The sequence below is a fragment of the Pseudopodoces humilis genome, chromosome 28, assembly GCF_049639895.1.
Source record: "Pseudopodoces humilis isolate 2021_Gansu_Grassland_sample_001 chromosome 28, ASM4963989v1, whole genome shotgun sequence".
NCBI lineage: Eukaryota > Metazoa > Chordata > Aves > Passeriformes > Paridae > Pseudopodoces > Pseudopodoces humilis.
In genome coordinates this window covers 1395309-1407438 of record NC_142227.1, presented here as the reverse complement: position 1 = coordinate 1407438, position 12130 = coordinate 1395309, and positions in this window count along the sequence as shown.

The following is a 12130-nucleotide window of genomic DNA, read 5'->3' as shown; positions in this document are numbered from 1 at the left end:
AAATCCATGAGCCTGATGTCATGTGGAGAGGGCCCAAAACAGAATTGTTTTTATGGGGTTGTTAGCAAATGTTATTAAAAAAATTGAAATGTTCAGTTGGAATTTTTTTTTTTTTTTTTAATTTTGGCTATAGGACGGGGGCAGAGCAAAAAGTCCTGGGGTGGATGTGGACAAGACATTCCAGTTTTAGGCCACCCTTCCTGGCTCCAGATGAGAGCAGAAGAGGGGATTGCAAAAGGGGATGTGAGGGAGGTCTGGAGAGCAATAATTTTAACCAGCACTTCAGCCATGATGTCATTTCAGCTGAAAAATAATGTTGGAGTTTGGGCAAGAGGAGCCAGGCTGGGGAGGAACTGCAGCAAAATGGAAAGTCAGGATGGAAAACCAAATCAGAATAACCCTGAGGAAAGTGGGATAAAAATCCTGGAATTTTCTGTGAGCCTGAGGGCTTGAAGGAAGCGGAGGAAGATGTTAAAACCCTGGGCAGGGTTTTCACTCTTCTCTCTGGGGGTCAGAAATCAAATCTTGGGGGAGCTGGAGCACAGGGACAGCCTGAAGGATTGTGGTGACCCCAGACTGCGATCCCAGAGCGATCCCGAGCTCTTCTCCCGGGATTTAACCCAAATCCAGCCAAAATCTGCATCCACCTCCTCTCCTGAGGAGGCCAAAGGGCTGAAACGACCAAGGGACGTTGTTCCAGCAGATCTGGACATCAAAAATTCCATCTAGAAAGTGCTTTGTGGGGTCTCTCCCCCGTGGGCTGAAGTGCAGGATCACCCTCAGGCCCAGCTGTGGGATCAGCCCTTTTCCCTGGAGTTTTCAATGAATTCCCACAATTTGGCCATAAAAAGCTGAGCCTTGGATAAAACCTCACACATTTTGTCCCTTTTTTTTGTGTTCCCTGTTCCAGCACAAACCTCAGCTGGGGAAAAATCCCAACAAAGCGAGCAGAGGCAGGGGCACCTGCAGCTGGAAATGACAAAAAGCTCCTGTTTTAGGAGGAGATTTAGGACTTGGATCTCCCCAGGAACAACTTCTCTTCCCGCTGTGTTGGGAGCCAGGAATGAGCTCAGGCTGTGAGATCAGATTTTGCTGAGTCTACAGACTTGAGCTTGTTCATTCCTCTTTTCCAGAAGTTCCCCTCTCCCAGCCATGCCTGGATATTTGATTTCCTTGGGAAATCTCGGCCCTCTCAGCAGCTTTTTGCTGCCTTTTGTGTCCGGGACGCTCAACCCTGCCAGCAGAAAAGTTGCTTTTGTCATTCCCATTTCTCCACCTGAGGCGTGGGGTTCCTGGAATTGTGCGAGCTTTTCCTGGAAGAAGTGGTGGAGGCCGGAATGGCTTGTGCAGAAAGCACTCCAAGGCTGAAAAGATGTCCAGGAGGCAGCTGGAATTTAGGGAGAGCTCTTGGAATTGTCTCTCCTGGTGGGTATTTCTGCGGCTGTCGATGTCACACCCAACGTGCTCTGGCTCCAGGGGAAGTGCAAGAAGCTGACCCTGTGCTGGCCAAAAGGAGTTGGAATTTTATGGAGGGAACGCTGCAGAAACGCAGAGGATTGATCTGCTTTCCATCTGGAATTAAAATTAAAGGAATCTGGGACCACGGCAATCAGGCCAAATATGTGCCCTTGCAATTTTTGGGTGGGAAGAGCAGTTCAGAAGAAGCAAGGACTGACTCTGGATCTCTCCACAGCCCATGATCCTGAAGATTATTATGGAAAAAGAGCAGCTTTGCCCTTGAGGCTGTTTTTCAGCTCTGGGTGGGGTCGGGAGAAGGCACTGCCAGCGCTCTCCAGAGCCAGATCGTTCCTGGGAGACTTGTGGGGCTGAGATTTTTCTGGAAAACTCCAGAGGTTTGGATCAGTCTCCATCCTCCTTCTTTCTGGAGAGCTTCCCATCCCTTGTGAGCCTGCTCACGCCGTTTTTCCATTCCTCTGGAAGTGACAAAAAACCCCAAAACAAGCCCAGAGCCTGGATGATGCTGAATTTTCCTCTGAGCTCATCGAGGATGTCCAAAGCAGCACCAATTGCAGATGGGGCCAAGAATCTGTAATGTCTCAAAGCTGAGCAAAATAAAACGCGTGATAAGGGCAGCTGAGGGGGTGGCAGCCAGGAAAAAGATGGATTTGGGAGCCAGTGGTTGTCCCAAAAGCCATGAGAGGGTGAAATGAGCATTTCCACATTTCCATTTCCTGTTTGTTTGAACCTCTTCAATGAATTGGTTTTATTGATATTTGTTAATTAAACTTCAGGATGGAGCTGCAGCTCCAGACTGAGAAGGTTCTCCTGCATGGAAGTGTTTCCCACTGTTCCCCAGGTTTTTATTTCTGGGAAATTCCTCTCTCTTTTTTATTTGGAAATTTATCTTTTCATTGGAAGAAATGTTTCTTCGGAGAGAGAAAAAGTTCTCCCTGTCCTTCCCCACGCCCAGAGCATCTCTGTGGGTTCATCCTGGTCACAGCCAGGACCATCCTTGCTGGAAAACCTCTGGAAAACCTCAGGAGATCCCTGGGAAGGGGACGCAGGGTGAGGAACTGACACACCAGGGTCTGTCCAAGGAATTAGAAGCAGTTTTTGGGAAGGAAACTTCCTTCTGGTTTGCTGGGGATGAAATAGGAGCTGAAAAGGGGGGGACAGGTAAAAATGATGGAGCAAAAAGCTCTGCTCCAGCACCCCCAGAAGAGGAGGAATTTTGTAATAAATCCATTTTCTTATTCAACATTCTCATTTTGCCTAAGGATAACGAGACCACTTCAAAGGACAACATGGAAAATTTCCTCTATCCCTCTTTTCTTTGTGCTCTTCACAAACCTCCCGATTCCACAGCAAAAAAAACCCAAAACCCCACCTATCCTGGAGAATTCTCACTGTAATTCAGAAAGGTTTTTTTCCCCATTTTTCTATACAAGAAAAAAACCCTTTTTCCTCACACAAGTGTTAAATGACTCCTATTAAAACCAAATCTAAGCGAATTTAAGTGAATTTAATCTCTTCCTGAGACGAGACAGAGAATATTACATTCAATAACCAATTTATCTCCCCCCCTTTTTCTCTGTCCCACTCGGCATTTCCAGTTGGGAGAAAGGGAATTAACACAAAGTGATCGATCCTTTTCTTCCTCTCCTTACAACTTAAATCTCATTTCCAGCAGGGAAAAGGTTTCTGTCTCCTGCCAAGAGCTGGCTGCAAAATCCTTTGTACAGAGCACCTCTTTGATCACTGGTGTCCTGAAAAGACCCGATCGCTGCCTCTGCTGCTTTCCAGCTGTTCAATTATCCCACATCTCTTCCTGCTGGATTCGCTGAGGGGTTTTTAAATGGAAAAAGGGAAAATCGGGAGGGGAAACCCCAGCCCCCGTTGTGGTCAGTGAGAGGAAAAGGAAAATCAAAATTAATTTTGAATTAATGAATTAATTAGAAGTCGTTTTTTTGCTGTGTGTTCGGGAGATTTGGGCAGGTTTCCTTGTGGTCAGTGAGAGGAAAAGGCAAGAAAAGCGGCATTAATTTTGATTAATGAATTAATTAGAGGCTGTTTTTTGCTGTGTGTTCAGGAGATTTGGGCAGGTTTCCTTAAGAAAAGCCCCGGCATGGAAAAATCTCCGGGAATTCCCTTGGGATGCCCACGGAAAGGGCAGCTCTGGGGGCCACAATTCCTGGGAAAGGCGGCTCCCAGCTCCCCACTTTTCATCCCTGGGGGCAGGACAGGCTGAAATCCCGCTTTTCCCTGGGAGATGTGCTCAGCTCCGTCCCCAGGGATCCATTCCTCGGCTCCCCGGGAAAAAACAACGTTTGCAGTTCCATCCCGAACATTTCCCTTTCCCTGGATTTGGCCGCACTCCCTGTCCCTGTTATTGGGGGGGAATTTTCTCCTTGGGATGGAGCGACAGGAGCTGTCCTGGATGTCCCCAGGCTGTCCCTGATGTCCCCAAACTGTTCTGGATGTCCCCAAACTGTCCCTGATGTCCCCAAGCTGTCCCTGATGTCCCAGGCTCTGTCCTGGATGTCCCCAAGCTGTCCCTGATGTCCCCAGGCTGTCCTGGATGTCCCAGGCTCTGTTCTGGACGTCCCCAAGCTCTGTCCTGGATGTCCCCAAGCTGTCCTGGATGTCCCCAAACTGTTCCTGATGTCCCCAAGCTGTCCTGGATGTCCCCAAACTGTCCTGAATGTCCCCAAACTCTGTCCTGGATGTCCCCAAACTCTGTCCTGAATGTCCCCAAACTGTCCTGGATGTCCCCAGGCTGTCCTGGATGTCCCCAAGCTGTCCTGGATGTCCCCAAACTGTCCTGAATGTCCCCAAACTCTGTCCTGGATGTCCCCAAACTGTCCTGGATGTCCCATCCATGCCGGGTGTCACCAACCCGAGGACACCAAACCCTCAGGATCCCAGAAATGCCATTTTTTCCCCCCCAAAACGTGAATTTCTGTGCACCCCCAGCCCCCCCGGGGCTCCAGCAGCTCCAGCTCCCTCAGCTGCCGGGCTCTGCCCATCCAGGGGTCAGTGCCAGATGTTCCTTCGGAGCTCCCAATCCTTGGGATGCGTTCAGAGGCAGCTCAAAGCTCCCTCAGAGAGCTCCCAGAGCTATTAAAGCGTGGACGTGCTGTCTGCCCACCTCCACCGTGATCTCAGAGCCCTGAGCACTTCCAGTCCTGCCCGCCAGGAGCCAATTCCTGTTTACTCCCTTCCTGCAGCCCCCTGCACTCCAAAATTCGGGAGCTGTGAGCACAGTGGGATGCGTGGTTTAGGGGAAAAGGAAAAAGCCGGGCTGCTTCCAAGAGGAGTTTTTTGTTTTTAAGCTCTGCCATGCCGGGGTGTTTTGGGAACACGGAGCAGTAAATCTGTGTTATTGTCATTATGGCTCTGGGAGGTGTTTTGCAGGAGAAAATCCCTTTCCCAAAAAAAAAAAAAAAAAAAAAAAAAAAAAAGGAACGGCACAGCCAAAGGGCTTTTAGTGGGAAAACCTGAATGTTCTGAGTATTAATGTCCCAACGATTCCCAGCAGTGCCTTCATGGCTTTGCATCTCTCACAGACAAAACATCCCTCAGCCTTCCCCGATTTTCCAGCACAATTCCAGTTAATTATTCCCGGTTTCCTCGCGTGTCTGAGCTCCCGCTGGCTGCTGGAGGAAGAGGAGCTCATTGTTCCAAACGAGCTTCATCCAGAGCTCGGAACCTTCATTATCCCGGCTGGAAAACGCCGTGAATAGTGAAGGAAAAAATGCGGCCGCTTCCTGCGGGCTCGCAGCGACCCTGCCGGGGCTGGGATTGCGCCATGGATATCGCCGGGGAATGGCTTGGAGCTGGGTGGCTCTGGCAGCATTCCCACATTCCCGCATTCCCGCACTCCCGCATTCCCACCATTCCCACATTCCCACATTCCCGCATTCCCACATTCCCGCATTCCCACCATTCCCACCATTCCCACATTCCCACATTCCCACATTCCCGCATTCCCGCATTCCCGCATTCCCACCATTCCCTCATTCCCGCATTCCCGCATTCCCGCATTCCCACATTCCCACATTCCCGCATTCCCACCATTCCCGCATTCCCGCATTCCCACATTCCCACCATTCCCTCATTCCCGCATTCCCGCATTCCCACCCCCGGCTCCTTCCTGGAGAGGCTGGGAAGGATGGGATCCATCCCATCCCCCGGGATTTGTCACCCTTCGGGCTCTGCCGGGAGTTTGTGGCACTTTCCAGGTGAATTCCAGGTGTTCTCCCGGCTCCCGCAGGGCTCGGGGATTTGGGAAGGGTTGGGATCACCAGGGTGGGAGCAGCAGTGTCGGGAGGCACAGAGGAGATCCCGGATCCAGGATTCCCGATCCCTGCTTTAATGCAGGATCGTGTCCAGGCTGATGCGGGATCCCTGCTCCTGCTGTTCCCGAGCAGATTCCCGGGATGTGCTGCAAGGACCCGGCCCCGGGAGGGTCTCCATGGATCCCTCCCGCTGCTCCCCGAGCTCCGGGAGCTCAGGATCTCCCCAGTTCTCCCTTTTCATCCCACAAACCCCAGCCTGGATTGGGCTGGAAGGGCCTAAATCCCATCTCATCCCACCCCGTGCCCATTCCTTGCTGGTTCTCAGGTGATTCCCACCAGACCAGGACTGGATTTCCGTGTTCCATCCCATCGCATCCACTGGAACCAGGCCAGGACTGCCTTTGCCTTTTCCTTTTCTCCTTTTCCTTTTCTCCTTTTCTCCTTTTCCTTTTCTCCTTTCTTTTTCTCTTTTTCCTTTTCTCCTTTCCCTTTCCCTTTCCCTTTTCTCCTTTTCTCCTTTTCCTTTCCCTTTCTCTTTTCCCTTTCCATTTTCTCCTTTTCTTCTTTTCTCCTTTTCTCCTTTTCCCCTTTTCCCTTTTCTCCTTTTCCTTTTCTCCATTCCCATTCCCTTTTCTCCTTTCCCTTTCCCTTTCCCTTTTCTCCTTTTCTCCTTTTCCTTTTCTCCTTTTCTCCTTTTCTCCTTTCCTTCTTTTTCATTTTCTCCTTTCCCTTTTCCTTTTCCCCATTCCCATTCTCTTTTCTCCTTTCCCTTTCCCTTTCTCTTTTCCCTTTCCATTTTCTCCTTTTCTCCTTTTTTTCTCCTTTTCTCCTTTTCTCCTTTTCCTTTTCCCCATTCCCATTCCCTCCAGGCCAGGACTGGCTTTTCCTCACCCCATTCCCATCCCGAGGAAGGAAGAATTCTCTCTCCAGCCCTGGAATTGAGTCACTCCAAGGCTCAGCAGCTTCAGAGGAGCCTGGAAGGGCCAAAGCCCCGCCAGCTCTGGAATTCCGGATCCATCTCTTCCTGGAGGAGAGGAATCTTCCCCCAAACCTTCCTCTTTTAGGGAAAGACACTAAAAAAAGCAGAGAATTTTTGCACTTTCATCCCAAAAATCCGGGGTAGCACTCATGGTGTGGGCAGCTGATTTCCCTGGCCCACGTTGGGAAGGACACGGGACAAAGACGGAATTCCAGGGAACATCAGGAGGGAAACTGGACTTCAACAAGAGGAGAAAATATCAAATTATTCTTACCCTGCAACAAATGGGCTTCCAATTTATAGAGGGCGGGCTTGAACGGGATATTGGGAAGGAATTCTTCCCTGGGAGGGGCTGGGATGGAATTCCCGGATGAGCTGGATCCCTGGGAATGCCGGGGATGGTGGGAGCTGTCCCGGGGGTGGAACTGGATGGGATTTCAGGCCTTTCCAAGCCAAACCAGCCTGGAATTCTGTGATCCACAGCCTGAGCCACTTCATCCATCAGGAGCAAATCCATCAGGAAATCGGAATTCCACACTGCCATCTGCAAATTCCCAAAATTTCCACGGAAACAACCGCTGGAGCTGGAGGCAGGAGCCTCCTTCTCATCCCACATTTCTTCCCCCTGCTCCCAGACAAAACAAACCCAAATTCCTGCTGCTAAAATCCTCCACCAGCAGAATTCCCCAATCCCGTCCAAATCCCCAGTCCATCCGTTGCTAAAACACAATCCCAACAAACAGATTCCCACGGGATCCGCTCGGAGCTGCTTTAATTAATAACGGAGAGGAGCTGTCCGAGATAAACACCCCGAGTGGTGCAAAGATCAGAAATAAATCCAGGAATCCGTGGGAATCCGGCCCATCCGTGGAATAATCCATGGAATAATCCGTGAAAGGCTGGGCTTTGAGGAGTCCCAGCCTGCTGCCGTCTGCTTTGTGTCTCCAGCTCCGAATTCCTCAGGAAATCAAGGCATTAAAGACATTTTTTTAAAACCACTTTAATGCTTTTATTTCCCCTTTAATCTGGAGTTAAATTGGGCAATTTATCCTTAATTAAAATAGTTAAATATCCTATATTAAAATAGCCATCCTATATTAAAATATCCTTAATTTTGGTTTTTTTTTTTTTTAGCTTCAGCCTTATAATTTTTTTTAACTTTCTCATTCATTTTTTTTCAACTTTATCCTTCATTTTTTAACTTCACCTTTAATTTTTTTCACTCTATCCTTTATTTTTCCAGCTGATTTCTTCCCTGGTGATGGAATTTGAGCCATGGAAAAGTTGGGCCACCAGCAGAGGAAGACAGGGACCGGCACTTTGGGATCCAGGATGGTTCTTTCAAGTCAGGTTGGGCTTCCAAGCATCATTTTTATTAGGATTTATTGGGATTGATTGGGATTTATTGGGATTTTTTTTTTTATTTATTGGGATTTATTGGGATTTTTTTTTATTTATTGGGATTTTTTTGATTTATTGGGATTTATTGGGATTTTTTTTATTTATTGGGATTTTTTTTGATTTATTGGGATTTATTGGGATTTTTTTTTGATTTATTGGGATTTTTTTTTGATTTATTGGGATTTATTGGGATTTTTTTTTATTTATTGGGATTTTTTTTGATTTATTGGGATTTATTGGGATTTTTTTTTTATTTATTGGGATTTTTTTTGATTTATTGGGATTTATTGGGATTTTTTTTTATTTATTGGGATTTTTTTTGATTTATTGGGATTTATTGGGATTTTTTTTTATTTATTGGGATTTTTTTTGATTTATTGGGATTTATTGGGATTTTTTTTTTTATTTATTGGGATTTTTTTGATTTATTGGGATTTATTGGGATTTTTTTTTATTTATTGGGATTTTTTTGATTTATTGGGATTTATTGGGATTTTTTTTATTTATTGGGATTTTTTTTTGATTTATGGGGATTTATTGGGATTTTTTGAGATTTTTTTTTATTTATTGGGATTTTTATTTATTTATTGGGATTTTTTTTTATTTATTGGGATTTATTGGGATTTATTGAGATTTTTTTTGATTTATTGGGATTTTTTTTTGGTTTATTGGGATTTATTGGGATTTTTTGAGATTTTTTTTTATTTATTGGGATTTTTTTTGATTTATTGGGATTTATTGGGATTTATTGGGATTTTTTGGGGATTCCAGGACCCTAGGAAAGCATGGAATTACAAAACAAGTTTTCCAAATCTGCTCCTCGAGTCCTTGGGGAATGAAAAGAGCAGGAAAGGGCTGAAAAAAATACAAAAACAAACTTGAATTCCCATTAAACAGCAGGAATTTCACCTTCCTGACTGCAAACATTTAAAAGCAGGGAAGAGAAACCTTTGGAAACCCAAAGTGGGAGGAAAAGAAGAAATTTTTTTGAAGTTTTCCCTTCGATCTCCTCCATAATTTGTTTTTTTTACACCAGAACTGCGCTGGTGTGAAACTCTCCTCACCCCATCTCCAGGCCAGAGATGTTTTCCATTTATTTTTAGAACCTTCCAAGGCTGAAAAATAACATTTTCCTTCTCCTGACTTTTGTCCTTCACTTGGCAGAGGCCGGTTCAAAACACAGAAATGGAAAATATTTCCACTTTCAGGCAGCAGGAGCTTGGATTTTTGTTGTTTGTTTGTGAGTTTGTGATGTCAGCTTTTGTAAATTGTAAAGTCAATTAAAAGTCAACGTAAAGTCAATTTAAAATCCATAAAAATCAATAAAAATCAACTTAAATCCATTTAAAAATCAATTAAAAATCTATAAAAACCAATAAAAATCAATAAAAATCAATTTAAAATCAATTTAAATCAATAAAAATCAATTAAAAATAAATTAAAAATCAATTTTAAATCGATTAAAAATGAATTAAAAATGAATTAAAAATCAATTAAAAATCAATTTTAAATCAATAAAAATCAATTAAAAATCAATTAAAAATCAATAAAAAATCAATAAAATCAATTTTAAATCAATAAAAATCAATTAAAAATCAATTAAAAAACAATAAAAATCAATAAAAAATCAATAAAATCAATTTAAAATCACTTAAAAATCAATAAAAAATCAATAAAAAAATCAATAAAATCAATTAAAATCAATAAAAATCCATAAAAATCAATTAAAGATCTCAAAAGACCATTTGCTATCTGGAGATGGTGATTTGAACCCTTCCAAGCCGAAGAATTCCACAATCCCAGGGTTTTTGTGCTGCAGGACCTGGGGCTCTCTTTGCCCCCCACCAAAGCAGATTTTGTTCCCATGGGAATTTTCATCCCATGGGAATTCCATCCCTTATTTTCTGTGCTTTTAGGACTTTTCCACGGTTTAAAAACTCCTTTTTTTAATGATTTCTTGGCAGTAAAACCCTTTATCTTCACACCCCATCAGGCCTCTGTGCAATAATTTGTTTTTCCTTCTCCCAGGGACTGCTGCCTTTCCTTGGGAATGGGAAAATTCCGGAGTTTTCTGGCTGCTCCTGCCCTTCCCTGCTGGATGAATCCCAATTTTCACAGCTCTGGGTGAAAGATTTGATCCCTGTGGGATTTCTCCTTCACTCACTCCTCGTTTATTGCTGGAAAATGCAGATAAGAAATCCGATTTCCCAGGACATCAGGGGGAAAAATCCTATTTTTAATAATTCTTCTTCTTATTCTTCTTCTTCCTATTATTATTATTATTATTATTATTATTATTATTATTATTATTATTATTATTATCATTATCATTTTCATTATCATTATCATTATAATCATTATTATCATTATTATCATTATCATCATTATCATCATTATCATTATCATCATTATCATTATCATTATCATTATCATTATCAGTATCAGTATCAGTATCATCATTATTATCATTATTATCATTATCATCATTATCATCATTATCATTATCATTATCATTATCATTATCATTATCATTATTATCATTATTATCATTACCATCATTATCATTATCATAATCATCATTATCATTATCATTACCATCATTATTATCATTATCATCATCATCATTGTCATTATCATCATTATCATCATTATCATTATCATTATCATTATCATTATCATTATCATTATCATTATTATCATTATTATAATTATTATCATTATCATTATCATTATCATTACCATCATTATTATCATTATTATCATTACCATCATTATCATCATCATCATTCTCATTATCATTATTATCATTGTTATCATCATTATCATTATCATCATTATCATTATTATTTTCATTATCATTATCATAATAATTATTATTATTACTATTATCATTATCATCATATCATCATTGCTATTTTATTTATTTGTTATAATATTGTATCAATAATAATATTATTATTAACTAATACAATTTTACAATAAATAAAAAATAAATCAGAATAAATATAGTAAGAAAAATAATTAAAATAAAATGATGATAATGATAATGATAATGATGATGATGATAATGATAATAATGATGATAATAATGATAATGATAATAATAATGATGATAATGATGATGATGATAATGATAATAATGATGATGATAATGATAATGATAATGATGATAATGATAATAATGATGATAATGATAATGATGATGATAATGATAATGATGATAATAATGATAATGATAATGATAATAATAATGATTATAATGATGATGATGATAATAATGATAATGATAATTATATTGATAATAATAACAATAATAATAACAACAATAATAACAATAACAATAACAATAACAATAACAATAATATAATAACAATATAATAATAACAATAACAATAACAATAACAATATAATAATAATAATGATAATGATAATGATAATGATAATGATAATAATAATAATAATAATAATAATAATAATAATAATAATAATAATGACTGGGGGCTGATTTATCCAGAAATAATTGAGAAATTCCCGAGTTCTGATCCCACAAGGATGAAATCCTGGATGTGCCAGCAGAGCCACCCAAACCTCACCCAGTCCAAATTCCCGGATTCCCAGTGGGAATTTACTGCTGGAAAGTGGAAAAATCCACAAATCCCAACATTCCTGGCCCAGCAAACCGGGAATATTCTCTTTATTTTGGGAGTCTCCACAGGGACCTGGAGCATGGGAGGTCTGAGGTGAAAGCAGGGAATAAAAAATCCCATTTTTCTGGAAATATCCCAAATTCCTGCTGCTCCCACGTTTTAAAGACTGAGCTTCTGTTTCCTGGGATTTCCTCCCGAGCTGCTCCCGCTGCAATTCCAGGCAAAATCCTGGGAATGTTCCAGCAGGGATTTGTCTGCAGGCCTCTCCTGGCAGGTAAAACTCCCAAAAAAATGGGATTTTTCTTGGAACTGGGAGATTCTTGGGAGGTTTTCCAGCTTTTCCT